The sequence below is a fragment of the Lampetra fluviatilis genome, chromosome 74 (assembly GCF_964198595.1).
Source record: "Lampetra fluviatilis chromosome 74, kcLamFluv1.1, whole genome shotgun sequence".
In the NCBI taxonomy this organism is placed as follows: domain Eukaryota; kingdom Metazoa; phylum Chordata; class Hyperoartia; order Petromyzontiformes; family Petromyzontidae; genus Lampetra; species Lampetra fluviatilis.
Genome location: NC_136348.1, coordinates 1,862,842 through 1,875,831, shown reverse-complemented (window position 1 = coordinate 1,875,831; position 12,990 = coordinate 1,862,842). Strand labels below are relative to the sequence as shown.

Sequence of the window (12,990 nt, the reverse complement as noted above, 5' to 3'; positions counted from 1 at the left end):
TCATAAATTTAAATTAAATAAAACAAGAAAATAAAAATAAAATTAAATGAAAGATAATCAATTTATACTATATATAAAAACAGCCCAAACAACTTTACCTTACGAGTAGGCAGGGGTCGCTATACAGTGAGTCTTAGCGGACTGAGCTGGCAGCTTCACCTGCCGGGAGCACGGCCAGTTGCGTAGCGCCCCCTACAGTTTCGCCCATGGGTCAATACCCCCATGGGGCAACCCAGCTGACTGTTTGATGGGTACAATGGGTACTTTTCGGTTTATCCGGCTTATTACGATTATTATGTATTGACGTTGATCACGTCTCCATGGACGGCATGCTGGTGTGCGAGTTCATTCATAACGAAAATTAGTAGAATGTCGGTCATAAAGGTGTTCGAGTTCATTCATAAGCAGTGTTCGCTTGATCCCCGATGACACAGACCTACACACAAACAAAGTACTCTTTATTAAATTAATTATCAGCTCAGACATCTTCATCTCAATCATTTCCAAAGACGTGTGGGGTCCCGCAAGAGCAGGGCCTGGCAACAAATATCTGAGCAGCGGAAGCAGCAGAATCAGAAGTAGCTGCGTCGCCCTCGAAATGTGATGTTGCTGCTGCTGTATTTGCTTCTGCGTCGATCAAAATTGACGCTCTTGATCGTCGCATTTGATCAACTCTGACATTGTAAACTCTCACATGTTAGAATCACACTTTCCACTGTTGGATGCATGTGTCGTATCAATGGAATCGAATAGCCATATAAGTATATACAGTATACACAAATAAAGAGTATAACAATCACACATTGTAACATAAATATAATAAACATTATTTAAAACACGTATTTACAAATATATATTCCACTATTTAAAAACTCAGAATGTCGTCGTTTATGTGGGGACATGGAGCGCAGTGGATCGTATCGTCTAAGCTGCTTTTTGGAATCCGTGTGATAACCCAGTCACATCGCCTAACTCCAGTGACAGCACCTTACCCAAACTACATCTCCCCAACAAGGCAGCCTTACCGATGCTGTGTATTATGTTTATGGGATAACAGAGGTGTGTATTTTCCCGTACGCCTTGCAAAAACGACTGATTGTCCGCTTAACAGCATAGCCTGTAAACCACCATTGGTGATAGTGTTGTTTGAGAGCAGCTATTAAAGTCGCTTTGGCAAACGAGGTGGTGGCTGGCCAAACCATGCCTCGCTGTTTGTCTCCTGAGTGATGACGGATACAAACCAGCCCAAGCGGAGACCACGTACCAGATCGGATTTTGGTTACTGATGTTAGAGTGATTGTGTTGCAAGTGTGGTCACTACGCGTCTGTACGTGCTCACTTCCGAAGCTCGGCGATTTTTGGCAACGCCACTGGGCTGCATTCACTTTAAATCGAGGACAATGGAGGGCATGGTGTTTTTCCATTTATTCAAAATAAGCGCATAATTACACACTGAGATGCACTTACATATTCATGCATGAAGCACAAAGGGCACATTACCCTTCGGTATGTTAATATACATGCGGATTGTACCTTCCAAAATTAACAATCGAATGCAAATATCCTGAAAGACAAAGGATTGGATTCTAGGGGGGGAGTTATAAGGCGGCTCAGAAGCAGAGCTCAATGCCATTTCGAGAGGGAACTTGATGAGGTTGGACGCTCGACTCGTCGCTCTGCTGATCGCCCTTCAACCGCGAGACAACGCAGCCTGGCGAGCACAATTGCTGTGTCGACAGTTAGGCGACTTTGCGTCGGGAGAGTTCGTGGCGACATCTTCAGACGGGTTCCAGACATCGATATACCGTGAATCTCCAAGTAGGTGTCTATTTTCGCGGATAAACTCTTAAACGTGTTCGTCGTCAAATTAGCGGGATTTTTTTGCGTCTCGGTTAGACGCGAGTGTCGTTCTTGTTTTAGCAGTTAACAAAATCCAAAACTCAACGTTAAACATCCTTGCGGCCGATAGCGTACTTTTGACTCAATAACACCGCTGCTGTTACTACGCTCACATGGAGCAGAGAGGCTCTACACAGCCCCACGCACACGGAGGCAAGAAGCCATTCAATTGCTCTGTGTGTGGGAAGTCATTTCCACGGCCATCACATCTTCAGAGACACCAGAGAACACACACGGGCGAGAAGCCGTTCCTGTGCCCTGTGTGTTTGAAGACATTTGCACGGTCATCACATCTTCAGAGACACCAGAGAACACACACGGGCGAGAAGCCGTTCCTGTGCTCTGTGTGTGGGAAGGCATTTGCACTGGCATCAAATCTTCAAGATCATGAGAAAACACACACGGGCGAGAAGCCATTCCTGTGCCCTGTGTGTGGGAAGATATTTGCACAATCATCAACTCTTCAAAACCATCAGAGAACACACACGGGCGAGAAGCCATTCTTGTGCTCTGTGTGTGGGAAGGCATTTGCACACTCGTCAACTCTTCAAACTCATCAGAGAACACACACGGGCGAGAAGCCATTCCTGTGCCCTGTGTGTGGGAAGACATTTGCACGCTCATCAAACATGAACAGACATCAGAAGGTCCACAATGATAGGAAACTGAAATCAAAAGCTGAAATTCAAGGTGCTGGAATGAATCCTCAAGATGTTTCCACCTTCGATCCCATGCAGTTGGATCCCGAGAGATGGCTGGATGTAATGGAGTGGCTTGAGAGTCAACCAGAGAGCTCGGAGTGACTGAAAAAAAATATTATGTTACGTGGTTATACCTATTAAGCCGTATCGAGTACTTTTGTGTATAATTTTGACCATTTTAGTTTTACAGTTTTTGTGAGTTTAATGACGTGCACAGTGGTGGTTTGTAATGTTATCGGATTACTTGCCGAAGTGGTGTAATGAGCAGTGGGCGTACGGTTTCCGTTGCCGAGTGCCCCACCACGTCGGACACACCAGACTTGGGCTGTACAGGACATGGGGATGAGCTGTCTGGGTGGGGACGGACATAACTACATGGGTACACACTGCGGCCATTTCACCTCTATGACTTCAACAAGACCCCGCCATGGGCGGAGCAACTTGGTGGACGTACCCGGTGTCACCTGTGGGCAATACAACCTGTCTACGACCGCCCATGGAAGCACGTGTTCCCGCCGCCCCGTGTTCTTTTAATTAGCGGCTTGCGCTCTGGCAGGGAAAGTTCCTCGTTGTAAATCGTTTCACAACGTTCTGGTCCCGAAACCCGAAGTTTTTATGGGGATCACCTGTACTCTATAACATGTAAACTGATAACACTATGAACAATAACACTAAACATTAAACGACTTTAAAAATTTTTTTATAATAGATTCCACCATAAACGGAGTTACGGTATGAGAATGTCATTACAAGCATTTTAATCGCTCATATGTTTGTAAAGTATACGTTCAATCGAATCGGGGGACAGATATGCGAACTGTGGGGGTTTGCAGGGTTAGAATCGCATTAAAATTATTCTAGTAACAATATGTTCGTATGCGCATTTTACTGTGCTTGAATATATGTTATGTGCAAATGCGAATCGTTAGTCATAAATGCGAGGCAGGGGTTTAAAATGTGCATGTTTAATCCAGTGTTAACCTTAATCCAGTGTTAGCATCATATTTAAGGACAATATTGTTAATATCAATTCGTCTGAAAATGGCACGTGCCTTGTTCGTCTCGATCAACCAAAACTAGTACAATGTCAGTCATAAAGGTGTGTGAGTTCATTCATAAGCAGTATTCGCTGATCCCCGATGACACAGACCTACACACAAACAAAGTACTCTTTATTAAATTATTATCAGCTCAGACATCATCATCTCAATCATTTCCAAAGACGTGTGGGGTCCCGCGAGAGCAGGGCCTGGCAACAAATATCTGAGCAGCGGAAGCAGCAGAATCAGAAGTAGCTGCGTCGCCCTCGAAATGTGATGTTGCTGCTCACTTTGATTCGATATAAATAAATACTCCCGCTGGCAAAGAGAGCGAAAGCATACGTCTGGCAAGGTCTGCGCCGCAGTGGTGCAGTGCACTGTGGGCACAGACCCTGCGCTGTGTGAGTGTGCTGTGTATGCAAGTGTGCGAATGGTAGTTACGCTAATATTACGTATATTTATGTAAAAAATGGGTGCTGGGTGCTGCGATTAGATAATAGATAATAGATAGATAATCGTTTATTGTCATTGTCACCAGTACAACGAAATTGAAAATGCTCACCAGTCAGGGCATCATTCATAAATTTAAATTAAATAAAACAAGAAAATAAAAATAAAATTAAATGAAAGATAATCAATTTATACTATATATAAAAACAGCCCAAACAACTTTACCTTACGAGTAGGCAGGGGTCGCTATACAGTGAGTCTTAGCGGACTGAGCTGGCAGCTTCACCTGCCGGGAGCACGGCCAGTTGCGTAGCGCCCCCTACAGTTTCGCCCATGGGTCAATACCCCCATGGGGCAACCCAGCTGACTGTTTGATGGGTACAATGGGTACTTTTCGGTTTATCCGGCTTATTACCATTATTATGTATTGACGTTGATCACGTCTCCATGGACGGCATGCTGGTGTGCGAGTTCATTCATAACGAAAATTAGTAGAATGTCGGTCATAAAGGTGTTCGAGTTCATTCATAAGCAGTGTTCGCTTGAACCCCGATGACACAGACCTACACACAAACAAAGTACTCTTTATTAAATTAATTATCAGCTCAGACATCTTCATCTCAATCATTTCCAAAGACGTGTGGGGTCCCGCGAGAGCAGGGCCTGGCAACAAATATCTGAGCAGCGGAAGCAGCAGAATCAGAAGTAGCTGCGTCGCCCTCGAAATGTGATGTTGCTGCTGCTGTATTTGCTTCTGCGTCGATCAAAATTGACGCTCTTGATCGTCGCATTTGATCAACTCTGACATTGTAAACTCTCACATGTTAAACTCTAACATAGTTAAATATAATATTATACGCTTTAAAATACGATTAACTGTTATAGTGCAGAACCACATAATTGGAGGTATGGGATTATAATCGCATAAGAAACATTAGATCGCACTGTGCTCATTAGAATCACACTGTGGTTGTACGTATGGTAAGTTAATATGCCAACCGGGGGTAGGATATGCAGGATTAGAATCGAATTACAAAAATTCGAATCCCACTCGTCGTATTAGAATCACACTTTCCACTGTTGGATGCATGTGTCGTATCAATGGAATCGAATAGCCATATAAGTATATACAGTATACACAAATAAAGAGTATAACAATCACACATTGTAACATAAATATAATGAACATTATTTAAAACACGTATTTACAAATATATATTCCACTATTTAAAAACTCAGAATGTCGTCGTTTATGTGGGGACATGGAGCGCAGTGGATCGTATCGTCTAAGCTGCTTTTTGGAATCCGTGTGATAACCCAGTCACATCGCCTAACTCCAGTGACAGCACCTTACCCAAACTACATCTCCCCAACAAGGCAGCCTTACCGATGCTGTGTATTATGTTTATGGGATAACAGAGGTGTGTATTTTCCCGTACGCCTTGCCAAAAACGACTGATTGTCCGCTTAACAGCATAGCCTGTAAACCACCATTGGTGATAGTGTTGTTTGAGAGCAGCTATTAAAGTCGCTTTGGCAAAAGAGGTGGTGGCTGGCCAAACCATGCCTCGCTGTTTGTCTCCTGAGTGATGACGGATACAAACCAGACCAAGCGGAGACCACGTACCAGATCGGATTTTGGTTACTGATGTTAGAGTGATTGTGTTGCAAGTGTGGTCACTACGCGTCTGTACGTGCTCACTTCCGAAGCTCGGCGATGTTTGGCAACGCTACTGGGCTGCATTCACTTTAAATCGAGGACAATGGAGGGCATGGTGTTTTTCCATTTATTCAAAATAAGCGCATAATTACACACTGAGATGCACTTACATATTCATGCATGAAGCACAAAGGGCACATTACCCTTCGGTATGTTAATATACATGCGGATTGTACCTTCCAAAATTAACAATCGAATGCAAATATCCTGAAAGACAAAGGATTGGATCCTAGGGGGGGAGTTATAAGGCGGCTCAGAAGCAGAGCTCAATGCCATTTCGAGAGGGAACTTGATGAGGTTGGCCGCTCGACTCGTCGCTCTGCTGATCGCCCTTCAACCGCGAGACAACGCAGCCTGGCGAGCACAATTGCTGTGTCGACAGTTAGGCGACTTTGCGTCGGGAGAGTTCGTGGCGACATCTTCAGACGGGTTCCAGACATCGATAAACCGTGAATCTCCAAGTAAGTGTCTATTTTCGCGGATGAAATCTCAAACGTTTTCGTCGTTAAATTAGCGGGATTTTTTTGCGTCTCGGTTAGACGCGAGTGTCGTTCTTGTTTTATCAGTTAACAAAATCCAAAACTCAACGCTAAACATCATTGCGGCCGATAGCGTACATTTGACTCGATAACATCGCTGCTGTTACTACGCTCACATGGAGCAGAGACGCTCTCCACAGCCCCACGCACACGGAGGCAAGAAGCCATTCAATTGCTCTGTGTGTGGGAAATCCTTTTCATGGCCATCACATCTTCATAGTCACCAGAAAACACACACGGGCGAGAAGCCATTCCTGTGCCCTGTGTGTGGGAAGACATTTGCACAGTCATCACATCTTCAGAGTCATCAGAGAACACATACGGGCGAGAAGCCATTCCTGTGCCCTGTGTGTGGGAAGACATTTGCAGACTCATCAACTCTTCAAACTCATCAGAGAACACACACGGACGAGAAGCCATTCCTGTGCTCTGTGTGTGGGAAGACATTTACACAGTCATCAACTCTTCAAACTCATAAGAAAACACACACGGGCGAGAAGCCGTTCCTGTGCTCTGTGTGTGGGAAGGCATTTTCACAGTCGTCAAAACGGAACAGGCATCATGAGGTCCGCGATGATAGGAAGCTGAAATCAAAAGGTGAAATTCAAGGTGCTGCAATGAGTCCTGAAGAAGTTTCCACCTTCGATCCCATGCAGTTGGATCCCGAGAGATGGCTGGATGTAATGGAGTGGCTCGAGGATCAAACCGAGAGCTAGTGGTGCTTGAATATAATGTTGCATGCGGTTATACCTATTAAGCCGCCATGAGTACTTTTGTGTGTAATTCTGACCATTTAGTTTTACAGTTCGTTTGAGAGTTTCTTGACGTGCAGGTGGTGATTTTTGATGTTGTCGGATTACTTGGTGAAGTGGTGTGATGAGCAGTGGTTGTGAGATTGTTCAATTCCGGACAATATTGTAGTGTTTAAGTCTTCCTGTTGAGTTAAGGTTGGAATGCATCTGTAGTTAGATCTTTACTCAACATTTTAAACGGGTTTATTTTCAAGTATAAAGCTTTTTTTGGTTGGTAATAATCGACTTTAGGATGTACATTGATGACGCGTTCGTTGGATATATGGCCTTGACTTCAACATAGACGAACAGTGAACAAACGTGGTGAACTAATAAGGAAATCATGGGGAATGATACGTTAACGCTTTGGTATTCCTGGAACGGATATGGTTTGCATTGTACTGTAACTGTTTGAACATAGGACTTAATACATATGCGGTTGGAGTTTTAACGTAAAAATTAATGCAGATTAATAAAAACGTATTTTTAACAAATGTTTGTCCGTTTATTTATTTTACAATGTTCATAGCAAAAACGTGTTTTAAGCGAGTTTCAGGTGGAGGATCTTCGTCACACAAATCTGCCCTTAACCGGCAGCATCTTGGCTGTCTCTCCATTAACATGTGTCCCTGGAGGGGAAAGGTCCCCATTATTAATCTATTCGCAACGTTACGGTCCCTAATCATCAAGTATGACATGTGAACTGTAACACTATCAACGATAACCAGCCAACACAGCCCCAAACCTCGTTCCTCCCCCTCTCTCATTCTCGGCGTGAACCTCCACCCACACTTGGCCCCGCCTTCCCTTCTCGAACTCTCTCTATCTTGTTGTCACCACTTGTCCCTTAGTTGATGCACTGTCTTTACATCACCCACCTCTATGACCTCTACCTGACCCCGCCATGGGCGGAGTAACTTGGGGGACATACCCGGTGGCACCTGTAGGCAATACACCATGCCCTGTCCCCCACTACCCATGGAAGCACGTGTTCCCGTCGCCCGAGTTATTTTCATTGGCGGCTTGCGCTCTGGTGGGGATAGATCCTCGTTATGAATCATTTCGCAACGTTCAGGTCCATAACACCGATGTATACCGGGAAACACCTGTACTTAAAAAAACATGTAAATTGATAACATTATAAACAATAACACTAAACATTAAACGACAAAAAAATTATCAACTGGTTTTATAATTTATGGCACCATAAACGGAGGTACGGTATTTTAATCTCATTAGAAATATTAAAATCGCACTCTACACATGTATGTAAATTATCTGTTCAATCGAACCGGGGGTCGGATATGTGAACTGTGGGGGGTACAGGGCAAGAATCGCATTCAATTTTTAGAATAACAATATGGTCGTATTAGCATTTTATTGTGCTTGAATGTATGTTCCTATGATTGCTTTTTCATTGCTTTCATGGCTTTATTTTGGTGATTTCGAAAAGTGTATTGGTTTAGCCATGTTTGTTTGTTGTAGTACAGAGTTAGACTGATGGCCTTAATCTAAGCTGTCTTGTGGTTGTTGTTGTTGTTTGACTTGCATCCCACTGGGATTTTTGCACACAGCGTTGGTGTACGGTGTTTTTTCTGCAATATTTTGCTGTCTTTTCTTGGATTTTCTGTTTGCACTTAGTCACATATTCACTTTAAGATGTTTTTTGTTCATGTTTTTGTTTTTTGTTTGTTGCGGTTGCACCCGATTAAAGAGCTGAATGGCTCACAGGGCTATACCTAATAAATGAACTTGAACTTGAACTTGAAATGTTATGTGCAAATGCAAATCGTTCGTCGTAAATGCGAGGGAGGGGTTAAGAGGTGCACGTTTAATCCAGTGTTAACATTTATTTTAGCATCATATTTAAGGACACTGTTGTTAAGAATACGTCTGGACATGGCACGTGCCTTGTTCTACTCGATCAACCAAAATTAGTACAATGTCGGTCATACAGGAGTGTGATTTCATTCATGAGTAGTATTCACAGAGCCTATATGACACTAAACTACCTAAAGTTATGGTTAAACAAAGTAATCTTGAGTGACTTAATTCTCAGCTCAGACATGATCATCGCAATCATTTCCAATGACGTGTGGGGTCCTGCGAGAACAGGTCCCGACTACAAACAGCTGGGCAGCAGAATCGGACGTAGCTGCGTCGAACTCGAAATGTGATGTTGCTGCTGTTGTCGCTGCTGTTGTTGCTGCTGTTGTTGCTTCTGTTGCTGTAATAAACGCAGGGAGGTGGTGTTCCGTGATGGGATGACGCCTTTGATTAAAGTCTCTGATCAAACTCACCCGATTGACGCCCTTGATTGTCGCATTTGATCAACTCTGATATTGTATACTCTCACATGTTCAGCTCTATCATAGTGAAACATAATATTATAACCTATGAACTACAACCTATCCATTGTAACGCTGTAAAATAATATTACCTATTGGGTTTCACTCCCTCGTCGAGAAGACCGCTCTCTTCCTTTTCTAAAGTTACATGCTAATTTCTCTGCATTCACTTTAAATCGAGGACAAAGTTTTTCCATTTATTCAAAATAAGCGCACAATTACACACTGAGATGCACTTACACACTGAGATGCACAATTACACACTGAGAAGCACTTACATATTCGTGCATGAAGCACAATGGACACATTACCCTTCGGTATGTTAATAGACATGCGGATTGTGCATTCCAAAATTAACTTTCGAATGCAAATATCCTGAAAGACAAAGGATTGGATCCTAGGGGGGGAGTTATAAGGCGACTCAAAAGCAGAGCTCAATGCCATTTCGAGAGGGAACTTGATGAGGTTGGACGCTCGACTCGTCTCTCTGCTGATCGCCCTTCTACCGCGAGACAACGCAGCCTGGCGAGCACAATTGCTGTGTCGACAGTTAGGCAACTTTGCGTCGGGAGAGTTCGTGGCGACATTTTCAGACGGGTTACAGACATCAATATACCGTGAATCTCCAAGTAAGTGTCTATTTTCGCGGATGAAATCTCAAACGTTTTCGTCGTTAAATTAGCGGGATTTTTTTGCGTCTCGGTTAGACGCGAGTGTCGTTCTTGTTTTATCAGTTAACAAAATCCAAAACTCAACGCTAAACATCATTGCGGCCGATAGCGTACATTTGACTCGATAACATCGCTGCTGTTACTACGCTCACATGGAGCAGAGACGCTCTCCACAGCCCCACGCACACGGAGGCAAGAAGCCATTCAATTGCTCTGTGTGTGGGAAGTCATTTCCACGGCCATCACATCTTCAGAGACACCAGAGAACACACACGGGCGAGAAGCCGTTCCTGTGCCCTGTGTGTTTGAAGACATTTGCACGGTCATCACATCTTCAGAGACACCAGAGAACACACACGGGCGAGAAGCCGTTCCTGTGCTCTGTGTGTGGGAAGGCATTTGCACTGGCATCAAATCTTCAAGATCATGAGAAAACACACACGGGCGAGAAGCCATTCCTGTGCCCTGTGTGTGGGAAGATATTTGCACAATCATCAACTCTTCAAAACCATCAGAGAACACACACGGGCGAGAAGCCATTCTTGTGCTCTGTGTGTGGGAAGGCATTTGCACACTCGTCAACTCTTCAAACTCATCAGAGAACACACACGGGCGAGAAGCCATTCCTGTGCCCTGTGTGTGGGAAGACATTTGCACGCTCATCAAACATGAACAGACATCAGAAGGTCCACAATGATAGGAAACTGAAATCAAAAGCTGAAATTCAAGGTGCTGGAATGAATCCTCAAGATGTTTCCACCTTCGATCCCATGCAGTTGGATCCCGAGAGATGGCTGGATGTAATGGAGTGGCTTGAGAGTCAACCAGAGAGCTCGGAGTGACTGAAAAAAAATATTATGTTACGTGGTTATACCTATTAAGCCGTATCGAGTACTTTTGTGTATAATTTTGACCATTTTAGTTTTACAGTTTTTGTGAGTTTAATGACGTGCACAGTGGTGGTTTGTAATGTTATCGGATTACTTGCCGAAGTGGTGTAATGAGCAGTGGGCGTACGGTTTCCGTTGCCGAGTGCCCCACCACGTCGGACACACCAGACTTGGGCTGTACAGGACATGGGGATGAGCTGTCTGGGTGGGGACGGACATAACTACATGGGTACACACTGCGGCCATTTCACCTCTATGACTTCAACAAGACCCCGCCATGGGCGGAGCAACTTGGTGGACGTACCCGGTGTCACCTGTGGGCAATACAACCTGTCTACGACCGCCCATGGAAGCACGTGTTCCCGCCGCCCCGTGTTCTTTTAATTAGCGGCTTGCGCTCTGGCAGGGAAAGTTCCTCGTTGTAAATCGTTTCACAACGTTCTGGTCCCGAAACCCGAAGTTTTTATGGGGATCACCTGTACTCTATAACATGTAAACTGATAACACTATGAACAATAACACTAAACATTAAACGACTTTAAAAAATTTTTTATAATAGATTCCACCATAAACGGAGTTACGGTATGAGAATGTCATTACAAGCATTTTAATCGCTCATATGTTTGTAAAGTATACGTTCAATCGAATCGGGGGACAGATATGCGAACTGTGGGGGTTTGCAGGGTTAGAATCGCATTAAAATTATTCTAGTAACAATATGTTCGTATGCGCATTTTACTGTGCTTGAATATATGTTATGTGCAAATGCGAATCGTTAGTCATAAATGCGAGGCAGGGGTTTAAAATGTGCATGTTTAATCCAGTGTTAACCTTAATCCAGTGTTAGCATCATATTTAAGGACAATATTGTTAATATCAATTCGTCTGAAAATGGCACGTGCCTTGTTCGTCTCGATCAACCAAAACTAGTACAATGTCAGTCATAAAGGTGTGTGAGTTCATTCATAAGCAGTATTCGCTGATCCCCGATGACACAGACCTACACACAAACAAAGTACTCTTTATTAAATTATTATCAGCTCAGACATCATCATCTCAATCATTTCCAAAGACGTGTGGGGTCCCGCGAGAGCAGGGCCTGGCAACAAATATCTGAGCAGCGGAAGCAGCAGAATCAGAAGTAGCTGCGTCGCCCTCGAAATGTGATGTTGCTGCTCACTTTGATTCGATATAAATAAATACTCCCGCTGGCAAAGAGAGCGAAAGCATACGTCTGGCAAGGTCTGCGCCGCAGTGGTGCAGTGCACTGTGGGCACAGACCCTGCGCTGTGTGAGTGTGCTGTGTATGCAAGTGTGCGAATGGTAGTTACGCTAATATTACGTATATTTATGTAAAAAATGGGTGCTGGGTGCTGCGATTAGATAATAGATAATAGATAGATAATCGTTTATTGTCATTGTCACCAGTACAACGAAATTGAAAATGCTCACCAGTCAGGGCATCATTCATAAATTTAAATTAAATAAAACAAGAAAATAAAAATAAAATTAAATGAAAGATAATCAATTTATACTATATATAAAAACAGCCCAAACAACTTTACCTTACGAGTAGGCAGGGGTCGCTATACAGTGAGTCTTAGCGGACTGAGCTGGCAGCTTCACCTGCCGGGAGCACGGCCAGTTGCGTAGCGCCCCCTACAGTTTCGCCCATGGGTCAATACCCCCATGGGGCAACCCAGCTGACTGTTTGATGGGTACAATGGGTACTTTTCGGTTTATCCGGCTTATTACCATTATTATGTATTGACGTTGATCACGTCTCCATGGACGGCATGCTGGTGTGCGAGTTCATTCATAACGAAAATTAGTAGAATGTCGGTCATAAAGGTGTTCGAGTTCATTCATAAGCAGTGTTCGCTTGAACCCCGATGACACAGACCTACACACAAACAAAGTACTCTTTATTAAATTAATTAT

At 43.8% G+C, this 12,990-nt stretch overlaps 1 pseudogene; it reads left to right on the top strand.

Annotated features, from left to right (window-relative positions):
- LOC144953344 (uncharacterized) overlaps positions 1-12,990 on the top strand; it is a 201,380-nt pseudogene that overhangs the window by 166,071 nt on the left and 22,319 nt on the right.